Source organism: Vulpes lagopus, chromosome 3, assembly GCF_018345385.1.
Source record: "Vulpes lagopus strain Blue_001 chromosome 3, ASM1834538v1, whole genome shotgun sequence".
NCBI classification, from domain to species: domain Eukaryota; kingdom Metazoa; phylum Chordata; class Mammalia; order Carnivora; family Canidae; genus Vulpes; species Vulpes lagopus.
Genome location: NC_054826.1, coordinates 44,157,509 through 44,173,710, shown reverse-complemented (window position 1 = coordinate 44,173,710; position 16,202 = coordinate 44,157,509). Strand labels below are relative to the sequence as shown.

Below are 16,202 nucleotides of genomic sequence, written 5' to 3'. Positions count from 1 at the left end.
GATGTTCAAGTCATGAGTGAGAGTGACAATAACAATAATCTCCCTAATTTTAAAACCTATGCTCTTAGTCACTACTCTACACTGCCTCATAAATTGAAAATGATATATAAATAGACATTTACTAAGTATATAATGCAATTTGAATTTCGAATATTTCTGTAATTTTACAATGATATAAAGGCATCTCTGCTATCTCATCAATTTCTCTCTTGCTCTACCTAAAGCAATAAAATTTACATTGAAAATACCCATTTAGCCTTTAAAATACTAACAATGCTATAGACATAACATTTAAAAATTGTCCATATTCCCTTGGTTTCTCACTCTTTTTATTTACATCTTTCCAATCTAATTTTATTTTGCTTTGCTAGGGCAGCAATTACTTGAGATAACATTGCCACAGCTATTATGTGATACCCAGAGATCCCACGTACTTTGTTCATTCTCTTGATGGCTTCTGACCCCTTGGTATTCTTTAGACCAGGTAGTTAGTTGAATGTGGGTGGGCAAGGGAGTAACGAGATGAATATACAGGTGAATGGCTGTACGCATTTAATTGGGACTTTTAATACAACACCTTGTGGCCTGTTTAGACAAGAGCATAGAAAGCTGAGTATCCTTGACAACAGTGTGGGTATATAGCAAAACAAAAGAAAGATCAGGAGATGCACAGTAGGAGATCTAAGCAGATCATTGGGATAACAGATGACAGCATTTTGGCGAAAGCCTCGACATTTTTCAAATATGTTCATGAAATGTACCATAGAGAATGGATCATTAGAACATTTGAACAAAAGGCACTAATAATTGGCATAGTGGCTGATGTACCACTGTAAAAACTGATGTTGAGTGTTGTTTTCTCTGTGGTTATGAGTAATGGTTATAAGTAATGAAGTTACAGATGGAAAGAACAATCAGTGAATAAGGGAGGAAAAAAAGGCTTTTAGTACCAGTTAGCTTTATGTCATTGAGGTGAGTTCCATCATAAGTAGAATGGGGCAAATTTTTTTTTTCCACAAAAGACACTGAATAGCCAAAGTAATCTTGCAAAAGAAAAGCAAATGTGGAGGCATCACAATTCCAGACTTCAAGCTATATTACAAAGCAGTAGTCATCAAAAGAGTATGGTACTGCCACAAAAATAGACATATAGATCAATAGAACAGAATGGAAAACCTAGAAATAAGCCCACAATTAAATGATCAATTAGTTTCACGTGGAGGCAGGGAAGATTGGCCTGGAATCTGGAAATGATCACCAAATCTGGAAATGATCACTAAAACCCACAAAGCCCTGGGCTCCAAGAGAAAAAGAAGAAAAAGAAGAAGGTGGTCAAAGAACCAGAGACTCAATACTCAGTTTTAAACAGTGATACTTATTTCAGTGATATCTGTTCCACAAGAGCCACATCCCCTTCGAAGGGTGTAGTCCTAGAGCAAGCATCTGAGATGTCTCTAGTGAAGAAAAAGAAGGGCCACAGCACCCTCTGTGAGGAGTGCCTAGAACCTGAGACTGTGTTACGTGCTGGACAGACAGGGAAGTTGTCCAGCTCCAGGAAGCAGGCTCTTGGTTCATCTGAGTTTCAAGGTGGGGAGAAGAAAAAGAAGAGAAAGTCCTTACAGCCTCTAGCCATGCCCCCTGCTGCAAAAGAGGACCTCTCCAGACCCCAGAGAGGATGAGAAGGTGACCAGATTTGGCAAGAAACCCAAAAAACACAAGAAGGAGAAAAAGACCCAGGAGGCTACAGCCTCTTCAGCCAAGGACCCTTGGTTCTGTGAGTCTGGGGATGCTCTATACACTTGTTCAGTGGGAAAAGATGGCGAGGAGCAGACAACCTCAGGGCAGAAATGAAAGCAGGGGAGCCCCAGAGAATGTAGTGTGAAGATGAAGAAGAAAAAGAAAATCCACCAGAAAGGAGATACTTCTCTAGGGCACCTTGAGTGCTCCAAGTCTGTAGAGAGAAGCCCTAGGAAAGGAAGTAAGAAGCCAGTCAAAATTGAGGCTCCAGAATATATCCCAATAGGACATAACCCCAAACCCCCTGCAAAGAAGAAAATGAAGTCCAAGAAAAAGAGCAGCCAGGGATTGAGGAACCAGCTCTGAAGAGGAATAAAAAGAAGGGGAAAGAGAGCAAAGTAGTAGGAGAATCTTGGGAAGAGGAGCCTGACACAGACTTAGAGGTGGTGTTGGAAAAGAAAGGCAACATGGATGAGGCGCACATAGACCAGGTGAGGAAAAAGGCCTTGCAAGAAGAGATCAATCATGAGTTAGGCAAAACAGAAGTTTCTGAACCAAAGAAGTGGACAGGAACTCAGTTTGGCCAGTGGGATACTGCTGGTTTTGAAAACGAGGAACAGAAACTGAAATTTCTCAAACTTATGGGTGGCTTTAAAAATGTGTCCCCTACATTCAACCGCCCCTCTAACACAGTTGGAAGGCCCAACATGGCTCTCAACAAGAAGGCAGCCAAAGCCCTACAGCAGAACCTGCAGCAGGACTATGACCGGGCCATGAGCTGGAAGTATAAGCGTGGTGCTAGCCTTGGCTTCTCCTCTACTCCAGACAAAATCTTTTATATTGACAGGAATGCTTCCAAGTCCATCAAGCTTGAAGATTAAAGTCTACTGTCTAGTCCTTCAAAATAGCCAAAATTGCTTTTATTATTCAGTTATGCAGTTGGAAGCCATCTGACAACGGTCTCAAATCACACCTCTGCAGAGATTAAGCAAAACTATGCCCATGTGCTTGGATGAACTGGGGTCAGGGAGCTCATGTTTCAGAAGCCAAGAGAACATATGCGTGGCTGACACCTCCTGTTTTCTATATTAAGATTCCATCCCCCCCCCCAAAAAAAAAAGATTCCATCCCTGTTTGAAGACATCAGCATATATAAATAATAGCTGAATTTACTGAGTGCTTAGTATGTACCAGGTACGTACTACTGTGTTTCCCTTGCATTAATGTAGTTAGTAATTATGAAATAGGTGCTATTATCCCCATCTTACTGATGAGGAAACTGAGGTTCAGGGATGAAGTAATAAAATTGCCTGGGTTCACTCAAAAAAAAAAAAAGATCAATTAATCTTTGACATAAGAGGCAAGAATATCCAATGGGAAAAAGCTAGTCTCTTCAACAAATGGTGTTGGGAAAACTGGATAGCAACCTGCAAAAGTATGAAACTGAACCACTTTCGTATATCATACACAAAAATAAATTCAAAATGGATTAAAGACCTAAATGTGAGACCTGAAACCATAAAAATCCTAGAAGAGAACACAAGTAGTAACTCCTTTGATGTTGGCCATAGTAACTTCTTTCTAGGTATGCTCCAGTGGCAAAGGAAACAAAAGCACATACACACAAAAAAGCATCAAAATAAAAAGCTTCTGTACAGTAAAGGAAACAATCAATAAAATTAAAAGGCAGTTTATAGAACGGGAGAATATATTTGCAAATGACATATCCAATAAAACATTAGTATCCAAAATATAAGAACAACTTATAAAACTGAATACCCCAAAATTAATAATCCAATTAAAATGGGCAGGAGAGATGAACATTTTTCCATAGAAGAAATACAGATGGCCAACAGACACCTGAAAAGATGCTCATCATCACTTACCACCAGGAAACTTACATCAAAACTATAATGAGATATCACCTTATACCAATCAGAATGGCTAAAACCAAGAACACAAGAAACAACAGGTGTTGGCAAGGATGTACAGGGAAAGGAACACTTGTGCACTGTTGGTGGGAATGCAAACTGGTGCAGCCACTGTGGAACACAGTATGGAGGTTTCTCAAAATGTTAAAAAATAGAACTACCTTATGATCCAGCAATCACACTACTGGGTATTTACCCAAAGAATATAAGAACACTAATTTAAAGGGATATATGCACCCCTATGTATAAACATACATTTACAGCATTTATTTACAATAGCCAAGATATGGAAGCAGCCCAAGTATCCATCAATTGATGAATGGATAAAGAAGATGAAGATATATATATATATATATATATATAATTCAGCCATAAAAAAGGATGAAATCTTGCCATTTGCAATGACATGAATGGAGGTAGAGAGAATTTTGCTAAGTAAAATAAATTAATAAGAGAAAGACAAATGCCATATGATTTTATTGATATGTGGAATTTAAGAAATAAGACAAATGAGTAAAGGGAAAAAATAAGAGAGCGACAAAGCAGAAACAGACTCTTATAGAGAACAAACTGATGGTCACTAGAGGGGAGATGAGTGGGTTGATGGGTGAAATAGGTGATGGAGATTACAGAGTGGACTTATGGGCACTGGGTGATGTATGAAAGTGCTGAATCACTATATTGTACACCTGAAGCTCATATAACACTGTTAACTACCTGAATTCAAGACTTAAAAAAAAAAGTTTATCCTACTTATCTCACTGGTAATTGAAAACAATACTCCTGACAATTTTGGGATACTGTTGTCTCATCTGAAATTGAAGTAGATTTCTTAATGATCATGTGTGATATCTAACAACAGTAGATAGTAGACATTTATTACTTAATTCCAGGAAATTCATACTTCAGTAAACAGCTCACAGTTTTATTTTAGAGATATCTTTCTTTCTTTTTTATTTTTTATTTTAATTAATTAATTAATTAATTAATTAATTAATTAATTAATTAATATCTTTCTTTCTAATCTCATTGTATGAGATTCCATTTACCTTTGAGAATGGACATTTGTCTCTGGGAAAAAAAAATTCAACATAATTTATTCATTGTGTCACTGTGATTGGTTCAGAAACAAATAAGTGATCCATAAAATGTTTGCTCAAAGCCCCCTTAGCATCCTGCAGATAGTGACAAATGAAGTCATTGCACAAACTTGAGAAATACCGAGATGCCAGGTCCTAACGATAACATTAGATTCCTGAAACTAGCAACCTTACTCTAGGACTTTCTATTACATCAAAAGATTCATTGTCTTTTGTTTTTAAGCATGTTGAGTTAGACTTTTTTGCCACTTGCAACAGAGAAATTTAACTAATAAATCATGAACTAACACATCAAAAAATAACTTTAATCTGAGTAATCTTTGTAAAAAGCAGGGCTTGTACTACAGAATATATTACTATTTTCCAAATATTTATGATGATGCAATCCTTTTGTCATATAACATCTAACAATTCTGGAGGGATTACTGATGATATGATAGACATTTTGAGATGTGAGTATAAATTATCACTGCATTTAATAGATCTTAGTCTACCATATTTAAAACAGAAAATATTAATTCATCAAAAATACATTATACAATAAGAAAACTAACAAGTGATATAGAATTACATTTCATGAAGGAAGACATATAAATGACAAGTGCAGAAGGTGTGATTCAGCAGGGAAAAAATTAATAGTAGAGCTAGTTAATCATTATATGCTGATTTTAATTTCTTCGTTTTGGCAAATGTATAAAGGTCATATAAAGTGTTAGCATTAGGGAAGATTCTATCTTTGTAGTGTTTCTAAGTCTAAAATTATTCCAGAATAAAAAGTTAATTTAAAAAATATTATACACATTTTGTGTATCAAGTTGGCAAGATTATTTTAATAGCAATATAAAATGTGGCTTAGTGTGCTGGGAAAGAGTACCCTTATAAACTGTGATGGCAGAGTAAAGAAATGCTAACTTTCTGGGGGTTAATTTGGTAATATATATCTAAATCCATAAAATCAGCAAACACTTTTGTCCCAAATTACTTCTTCCAGAAAAATAATTCCTAGAAAATAATGAAGGGCATACAAATATTTACGTAGGTGGATATTTATGTAGGTAGTATTCTTTACATTAAAAATTCAAGCTATGTACATATCCAGTAAAAAGGATCTAATAAGTGATGGAACATTAATACGATGGAATACTATTTGGTACCAGAAACAAATCATACCATAGTAGGTAAAAATACCTGGCAAAATGAGAATTTTCTCAGGGTAATATTAGATGAAAAAAAACTTCTCATCATGTAATATATGTAGTGAAATGCCAATAATATCATTATTCATTTCTGAAAAGAACGTATATTGAGTCCTATTGTGGTTGGCACTGAGGATATAAACAGCAGTGAACAAAATGTACAAAAAGGCCTGTGTTAATGGAGCATACAGTCTAGGGTGCAATAAAACCCATAGTACCCATAGTACATTAGAGGGTGGTAAGGTTTTTTTTTTTTTTTTAAAGATTTTAGTTATTTATTCATGAGAGACAGAGACAGGGGCAGAGACATAAGCAGAGAGAGAAGCAGGCTTCCTGTGTTCCTGATACAGAACTCTATCCCAGGACCCCAGAAACACCTAAGCCAAAGGCAGACGTTCAACCACTGAGCTGCACAGGCACCCCCAAAGGTGGTAAGTCTTCTATAGAAAAAATAAACTAGGATAGGATATAGGGAGTATGGGAATCCTGGAGAGTGGTGTGGCAACAACTTTAAACTGCTTGGTCATGAAAGATCTCTGAGAAAGTGATACTTAGGCAAATGCCTGAAGATAGAAGGAGTGAGCTTCGTGGCTTTGAAGAATAGTAATCCAAAGTAACTAGAAAGTACACTGGCTTGGAGGGAAGGGCATGTCTGGAGATTTCTAGAACCTGCAAGGGGGGTGGGTGCAATATACTGGAGTGTAGAAGAAATGAAAAAGAGTACTGAAAGCCCAGCAGATGGAGAACCGCATGGGTCATTGTAAGAACTTGGCCTTGGAGTGAACTGGAGAGAGCCACTTCAGGGATTTGAAGTGAAGAGGAGCACAATGTGATTTATCTTTTAAAGGGATCATTCTGGCTGCCATTTTTGAAAACAGAGATTGAAGGAGACAAGAGTGAAATTAGGGAGACATTATTTTTGCATTTTTTTTTAAAAGAAAACCAATGCAATGATCCAGGGAAGCAAGGATGGTGGCTTAGAATAGAATAATAGCACTGTAAGTGGTTAGCAGTGGTTAGATTATTGAGATGTTTCTAAACTATAATAACTAAGAGAACTGGCATGGGAGTGGCATGGCATGAATCAAGGACTATGTTAAGGATTTTACTCTGAGAAAATAGGATGGAGTTACCATTAACTCAAATGGGGAAGGCTGTGCTAGGGCCAGTTGGAAGAAAAGACCAGGAATTCAATTTTGGACATGTCAAGTTTAGGATATTTATTAGATCTCTAAGTGCAAATATTAAGTAAGCAGTTGAGTATGTAAATATTCAGTTGAAGAGAAATTTCATGCAAAGTTAGATCTCACAAAAATAGAGGCACAAAACTGGGTAAGACCACCAAAGCAAGGTGGATATTACATAGTTAAAAGAAGGTTCCAGTGAATGGGCCCTAGCAAACACCAAGATGAAAAGGTCAGACAGAAGAAAGAAAATAGCAAAGGAGACTCAGCAAGAGTAGTTAATGAGTTAGGAGTAAAATTACTCTGGAGGCCAAGAGAATGGAATATTCCAGGGGAAGGAGTGATCTACTAGGTCAAATGGTACTTATACGTCCAGTAAGATGAGATTAAAAATGGAAAATTGGATTTAGCAAAATAGATGTCATTAATGACCTTTACAAAGTCAGTTTTAGTGGATTAGGGTGTGTTTTAAGAATGAGAAGGAGAGTGAGTGTAGGATAATGATTTCAAGGCATATTTCCATTAAGAGAAGGGAATGATTAGGACCACTGTGAGCCAGGGAAGTGGGACCAAGAATAGATTTTTTTTAAATATGCAACATAACAGTCTATTTCATGCTTATACTTAAAATCCAATAAAAAAGAGAAGTTATGGTAAAAGGGAGAGAAGGGAAAGTTCCTGGAGTGACATTATTCAACAGAAGAAAAAGGGTGTGATCTAACACTCATTGTATTTTGCTCTATAATTCTATTTACCTATTCAAATATTGTCTGTGAATTTTGTGGGAACTAATGTAATCTCCATTTTTTTTCTATTTTTCACATTATTTTCACAATTTTATAAGTTATACTTTTTATGACTAGAATATATTATGTTAATAATGAGTAAGAAAGCATTGAGCATTTCTTTAAATTTTGTATTGCATCTTGTTGCAACAGATGTAGAGCAAAATGATTGAACACACAACTGGTAACTGAGACTTGGGTATCATGTTCCCCCAGAAGTTTTCAAGAGTAACACAACTAAGAAATCCTACACCTTTGTCTCCCATTTTACATTTCATATAATTTCTTATTGGCTACTTACTTGCCAAAAAATTTAGCAGAATTGGTTTGCGGAGATAGAAATACCATTAGTTGATGCTATGGTCTGAATGTTTGTGCTTCTCCAAAATTCATAAGGTGAAACCCTAACTCCCAAAGGTGATGGCATTTGTAGGGGATGCCTATGAGAGGTGCTTAAATCATGAGGTCATAAGTCTACAAAACAGGCTCCAGGCACCTCCATTAGATGAGCAAAAAACCAGAAGTCTGCAACCTAGAAGAGGGCCCAAACCCAGTCATGCTGGCACTCTGATTTCATTTTTCAGCCTCCAGACCTGTGAGCAATAAATTTATGATGCTTCTAAGCCATCTAGTCTGTGATGTTTTGTTATAGCAGTCCAAATAGACCCAAGACAGTTAATTACAAGACAAACACAAAACTTTAAGACTGGTAAAAAGGCATCAAACCCCACTCAGACACACAAAGCTCAGAAATATAATCACATATACACACTACACACAGCAAAATGCATGCATGAACACACAACCACAGGCAAACATGTAAATACACATATAAGAATACATATGCAAACACACAGAGAAATACATGCAAACATATGCACTCATACCTACATGTACACAAACACAGAAGCATGTATACTCACACACACACAGATACACGCAAGTCTATCTAGTTCTGGTTTTGGCTGAAGGTCTTTAGTTTTCCTCTGAAGTCTTCTTTTCTGACATACCATTTCCTACAGATCTGTGCAAATTCAGGTATTATTCTGAGAAAGTAAGATCCTCACAGAGAACTTTCTAAACTGATATAAATACCCAGGCCCCAAACTAGAGGTAACTGAAATAAGACTAGAGCCTGGCCTGAATCCTCAAAGAAAATATCTCCACAAACAGCTACACTGTGCCACCAGGTAAAATGAGAGGCCTACAGGTCACTCTGTCAGAATTCCAGTCTAACTAGTACGTTATTTTGTACCTGTTGCACTAGTACAATAATCTCTTTGTATTTATATGTCTATATGTATACTTTTCCAGACTTTTCCGTAAAACCTTCCATTAATTTGTTCATAAATATGAAATTTAATTCCTCTTTTGATTTTTTCCTTCCTATTCATTTGAAATTGTGTAAAATATAAAAAGGTGTATGTACATCAAGCACTGATTGGATCCTGTGGTTAATGCCCATCTTGCATGGGCAAAGCATATAATATAGGTGATGGGGTTGTCATCTCCAATTTGTATAGGTTCCTTAATCAAATGTCATCTAGTACTTGAGTAGCAGAGAAAAAAAAGGCATTGAAATTATATTCTTTTCTCTAGTGATGTATTCTCTCTACCATGCACTGGTAACTTGTATTAGGTATTATTTATTTATTTAAGATTTTATTTATTTATTTATTTCAGAGAGAGAGAGAGAGAGAGAGAATGAGAGAGAGCAAGGGGGAGGAGCAGAGGGGGAGGAAGAAGTAGACCCCTCCTGGGCAGGGAGCATGATGCTTGCCTCCATCCCAGGACCCTGGGATCATGACCTGAGCCAAAGGCAGATTCTTAACCAACTGAGTCACCCAAGCACCCCAATTGTATTAGATATTATTTAAAGAATGGTACAAAAACAAAAACAAAAAATCAGAGTGAGCTCCCTAAGGGCAAGAGCAAAACAAACAAACAAACAAATACAAGCACAGGTCAGGAATATGGTAGATTCTCTTGTGTGTTTCTGGTTTTTCAACCTTTGAATAGAATCATTATTTTTCATTTATCACTACACTACTCCATGCTCTCTATAAATATCATTCTGAGGGGTACCTGGGTGCCTCAGTGGTTGAGCATCAGCCTTTGGTTAAGGTCATGATCCTGGGATCCTGGGATCGAGTCACACATTGCAAGGAGCCTGCTTCTCCCTCTGCCTATGTCTCTGCCTCTCTCTCTGTGTCTCTCACATATAAGTAAATAAATTCTTAAAAAAAATCATTCTGAAAATAATACATGATTTGATTTCCCCCCCAGAAACTGAAGGATACCTTACGGATAATAATAATGAGGGGACATTTCAATTAGACATTAGGAAAAGTTTTAATATGAGTGGTGTGCATTTACAAATGTATGTTGTATATTTAATTTGCATGTGCATATGCATGAATGGCAAGAGCCCCTATCAAACTTCACATATGTGTGTATTTGCTTCCATAGGTATATATCATTATTAAGGTTGCTCTACCTTACATCAAAAGGAAATCTGTCTCTTGAGTTAATAGTCAGTTTTGTGCCCCATAGGTACCAAAATTCAAAATGTGTAGCTTATACCACCCTCACTTTGTTCTTACCTTCCCCCTGTAACTTAGAGCATTTAGGCATTTGGTGTCATAGTGACACAGTTCTTCCCAGACATTGCTGTTTCATTCTTCAACCGACTGTACTTTGGAAGTGACAAAAGCCACTTCCCAGGGAACTGTAAGACAGCCTCTCAGCAACGAAGGTCTATTTCCCTGCCCCCCTCTCCTGCCCCAAATTCCATACTCATGACACAGAAGCACAGTTAGAGATGAAAAATACGGTTCATTATCTTAGTAGAGCAGAGAAAAATGTTATGGCTTTATTTAGCAGTTGCTTTTATGCTTTTAAAAACATGTTAATTTCATTTTTTATGTAATTGTGCATTAAATCATCTCAGACAATTGTGTGATTTGGGAATAAAAGTCCAACAAAATAAGTAAAAGCTATAATGTGGTTTTATCCTTACCGCTTTTTGGAGTCTGTTTTTATGTTTCTCAAGCATTAGTGTCTCCGCTCCTTCCTGGGAAGATTAATCTGGAGGCTCGTAGAGACTCTTGTCTTCCTGTCTTTAGTTCTCCTGGTGCTCTGAGATTTTCCCTGTGGTTTCTGCATCTACTACTCATGAATTACCAGCCCCAACAACATTAGGATTTAGAAAGCCTCATGATCCTTTATTTGACAACCCAATAAGGACACCAGCTGGATGAAGACCTCAACCCTGGGGGAGAAATATTAAAGAGATCGAACTGCCCCAAGTAAATTATGAATCCCAGGCTCAGACTACACTATACTCACCAGAATACTGATGATGGAATTTTTTTTTTACTAGAATATAAGCAATGGGATATATGCAATGGAATTCAGGATGTTTTGGGAGAGGTTTTTCTTTACCTTAAAAAAAGCTGGTTCATCTGACACCCTGCATCTTCTATAGCTCTATTTTAAACATTTTATGAGGGCTGAGACATTCTGATGGAAGTCAATGATGGATTCTGACTCTTAAGTGTGGCCTCTGTGTTATGAGGTGATTTGAGACTAATTTCATACATGTGAATTTTTTTCTTTTCCTTTTTAAAGATTTTATTGTTTTATTCAAGAGAGGCGGGGGGGGCGGAGGGAGAGGGAGAAGCAGGCTGCATGCAGGGAGCCCGATGTGGGACTCGATCCCAGGACTGCGGGATAATGTCCTGAGCTGAAGGCAGACACTCAACTGCTGAGCCATCCAGGTGCCCCATGAATTTTTTTTTTTTCAAATGTTTCCCAATACATATAAGAATCCAACTCTTTTGTCTTTCCTTAGTGTGTTTTAACATAGATTGTTGTTGTAAAGCATTAAACTTCTTTTCAGGCAATGTGCCGTAGTTCACTAGGGCTGTTATAACACAGTACCACAGGTTAACACCAGAAATTTACTGTCTCACAGTTCTGGAGGCTAGACTTCCAGGATCAAGGCACTGACAAGGCTGGTTTTCTCTGAGTGCCAAGAAGGAAGAATGTTCTAGGCCTCTCTCCTTGGCTTGCAGATGGTCATCCTCTCCCTCTAGGTCATCATGCCATTTCCTCTCTTGCATAACTCTGGGTCCAAGCCCCTCTTTTTATAAGGACACTGGGCTTATGGAATTAAGGTCCATCCAAATGGCCTCATTCTAACTTGATTGCTTCTTAAAAAGCTCTATCTCAAAATAAGGCCACGTTCTCAGATAACAACAGTTAGGACTTCAGCACATGAATTTTAGGGAGACACATTTCCAACCATAACAGGATGTGAAATGGTTTTCTGGTGTCATTAGGCCAGCTTAAAATATAGCTCTCCAACGATTTCCAAAGATTGACATTCTGAAAAAAATCACTAAAGATGATTTTTTTCTTTCATAATTCTAAAATGAATTTATTTATGATCTAGGGAGGAGCATATGTAAAACAAACAAAATCATTCTTAATTTACATGTAGTATAACCCTCAAGACAGATTATATGTATATACATGCACACGTGCACTAACCTGTGTGACCACCAAGCGTGTATATATATATATATTCAGCACTGAAATAAATTTCTACCCCAGGCCACTATGAAATGTCAATTAAGCAGCCAAACTTTCAGAGTTTGGTATCCTTCCTGCCCAGGAGCTTTTGTATTCAATTTATTGTTAAATAAAACAGCCAACTTGGCAGCTGCGTTAGATTAACAAATTATAATATATATATATGTATTTTTTGCTTAAAAAAAGTTGAGCTAAGTATAAATTTCAAAGAGATTAAAGATTTTGAGAAGTTACTTGTTTGTAACTATTTCAAGCTGAGCAGGAGAATAGGAAGGTGACCACAAGCCTATTTGAATGAAACAGAAGTATAAAAGGAACTTGACTTAAAAACTAGTAGTGGGGATCCCTGGGTGGCTCAGCGGTTTAGCGCCTGCCTTTGGCCTAGGGTGTGATCCTGGAGACCCAGCATCGAGTCCAAATCGGGCTCCCAGCATGGAGCCTACTTCTCCCTCCTCTGTGTCTCTGCCTCTCTCTCTCTCTAGGTTTATCATAAATAAATAAATAAATAAATAAATAAATAAATAAATAAATAAATCTTTAGAAAACTAGTAGTGGTTTTAACATTTCTTTTATTAACATTTAATATTTTATTAGGAGGAACTGATGTCAAGAGTAGCACAGAACAGCTGTGGGTCTCAAGTTTAAATGTCTTCCATTTGACCTATGTATACTCCTTTTTCACTTTTCTAAACTCACAGACACACACACACACACACACACACACACACACACACACAGAGGTAATTTAACCAGCTTGTCTGCAAAGCCCCCTCATGTGTTTTTGCAGCTAAGTCTACCATTTCTTCAATAAAACCCTATGGTTCCACTCTGCATGGGGAGCAGGTAGAGGGGTGATGAAGAAAATTTCCAGACGGCCGCCAGAGTCAAAGAGGCATCTTTTGTCTGATGACAGCTTTTCAGTATTTGTTACTATTGGTGTGTGTGTGGTAAGGTACTGGTTGGCTAACACCATGCAGGGGCTGGGCCAAGTGTTTTGCATGTATTATCTAATTTAATCCTCACAACAATCTAGTAAAGGTGAGGCAAAGGAGAATTCAATAGAGATTCAGTGACTGGGTAGGGATATAAATATTGTAAGTGGCATTGCTGCAGCTTTTGAAAACTTGACAGTGTGAAAGGTGAAGAAGCTGAATTTAATGTAGTGAAAGAAAGATTTCCTTTCCAGAGTCAAATAGGTATTTCCTGAGGACTGTGTGTTCCTCAATGTAAGTGAGTGAAGAGGGCCAGATATTTCTATTTTATTATATTGTAGCTACTACTTCTTGAGATGCCACTGGTTGCCAGACAGTGATCTAAACTCTTTATGTATTTTACTGCATTTAATTTAACTGTGAAGACAGTTATACTAGGAGATAGACTCTACCATTATCTTCAACTTTCAGAGCTTAATAATCTTACTTAGGTCACACAGTTGGGATTTCAAGGCCTGGCTTAATTTGCAGCCTGTGTAATAACTACTATTTTAATATTAGGCTGTAATAGGATAAAGCAACCTTTGTTTTATCAAGCAACTAATAGGTAGCTTGTATGTGTTTATAAAAATTAAAGTATGGTGTCCAAACTCCTCAACCGAATTATATATTAAATGAATGGAGGTAGTATATCATTTAAGGAATTCTGAAAAAAAAATAATCTGAGGTTTCAGCTACTAAATTAATCATCAGTTATCATAGAATTAAAAGGGGGGCAAAAGTCAAGCCCCCAAATCTTAATGATCCTATTAAAAGAGGACCAAGATTATGGCACATCCATATGAATGAATAATATTAAATCATAAAAAGGATTCACAAAGATTTGCAAATAGCATGGAAAGCTACCCCTCATAAAGTTTTAAGTGATGCTGAATATTGTTTTTAAAGTAAGTTCTTAAATATGTAAAAGTATTTAAGAAAAGGTCTGGAAGGAAATATGTTCGTATGTTAGCAGAGTTTATTCACTCCCAGATGGATAAATTTAAGGGGAAGGGGGCAGTTTCCCTTTATACTTTGCAATCCTTTTCAAATTTTGTATCAATAACACATATTCCTTATAAACTCAGGGACAAATCATAGTCATGAAAAATAGTTCTATTACAATGAAATATTTTCTATAACTGAAATAACCATTTCATAATTTATGTGCATTCGACGCTCAATAACAGGAGTCAATAAACTTTTTCTGTAAAGGTCTAGATAGTACATATTTTAGACTTGCAGACCAAACAGCAAAATTGAGGATATTATGTAGATACCTAACAAGAAAGAAAACAAGCGTTCTTGCATTTTTTGGCAAAATTCAAAATACCATCTAATAATCAAATACATTTTTTTGTGTGTGTGTAATCCACATCTACTAAAAAGAAGACTGAAATTATTTTTGTATGTGTGTGATAACATTTTGCTTAATTGGGGTTCAAAGTTAGCATTCCCTATCATCAAAATTTATGGCACATGTTCATCTGCTAATGCTGATCTATAATGAGATTTTATGTATTTCATCTTTGGAAATGGCTTTTCTCACAGATAGGTGACACATGTGGCACTTGAAACACTGTCGAGTTGTATCTGCTTTGCTGTAATTTATAGTCGGCCAAGCAGTGAACGCCACATATGGTCTCTGTTGCAGCTACAGAACCCTGCTTTTTTATAGTACGAAAGCAACCACAGACAATACATAAATGAAGGAATATGCATGTGTGCCAATAACACTTTGTTTATAGGATATTAACATGAATTTCAAATAATTTTCAAATGCGACAAAATTCCCTGATTTTGAATTTTAAACAATTAAAAAGATGTAAAACCTCAAATTTTTTCAAAATAAAATGCTCTAAATGAGAAGACCAATCCACTTTTAGCCAATGGACCTTGCAATAACAGGTGGCAGGCCATGTTCAGTTTGTGGGTTAAAATTTGCTGATCCCTACCCTAGAAGTAAGCACGCCTCTCATAAACTTCATACAACAACCATCTCTGATAGCACTGAATACACCAAAACATTCTTTATCAAAAATTAAGATACCTTTATGCAAAAATGATGCCTCTAGTCTCTCCGTGAATGAATTCTTTTGTTGCTAAAGAAATGACACAACTAGGCAGAGAAAAACAAAGACACATTCTGAGGGAAATGTGTACAGAATCAGGAAGAAAATCAAGGTTTTGATATCCAAATTTGGTGTTATATTCGCCAGACCTCTGGATATTTTTTACGGAAATTCTGGGTTGTCAGAAACTGTGTTAAACAAACCCACTGTATTAGCCTTTTAAGAAATAACATCAAATATTTAAAATCTTAAACACAAGGCTACCAGGCTACATAAATTCCATTTCCCCACCTTATGTTCGTATGTTGTTTTTTCCCTGACTGGCTACTAGAGTCCTTAGCAGAACACAAGGGATTCTCTGAAAGATTAGTCAGAGTTCTAAGCAGGAAAATATCTGATGGAAACTTAAAGAAGGTGGAAATTGTGTTAAAATAAATTAACTGCCTCCTTCAACCATACCTTTTGTGCAAAGTTCCTCAAAAAAGCAATGTATGAACCATCTACATCAGAATCATCGGAGTCCCTCATTAAAATGCAGATTCCTGGGTCCCAGGTGTTTTCAAAAGCACTGAATTTGGAGAATTAAGAGTTTCAGAAGCCGTTTCAGGCAAATACTGTGTGGTTGTTCAT

The 16,202-nt window shown here is 36.7% G+C and overlaps 1 protein-coding gene and 1 pseudogene across 14 annotated transcripts in view; one reads left to right on the top strand and one right to left on the bottom strand.

The window, feature by feature from the left end:
* TENM2 (teneurin transmembrane protein 2) overlaps positions 1-16,202 on the bottom strand; it is a 3,550,639-nt gene that overhangs the window by 739,251 nt on the left and 2,795,186 nt on the right. The gene's annotated exons all lie outside the window — the stretch shown is intronic.
* Positions 1,270-2,618, top strand: LOC121488159 (annotated as a pseudogene).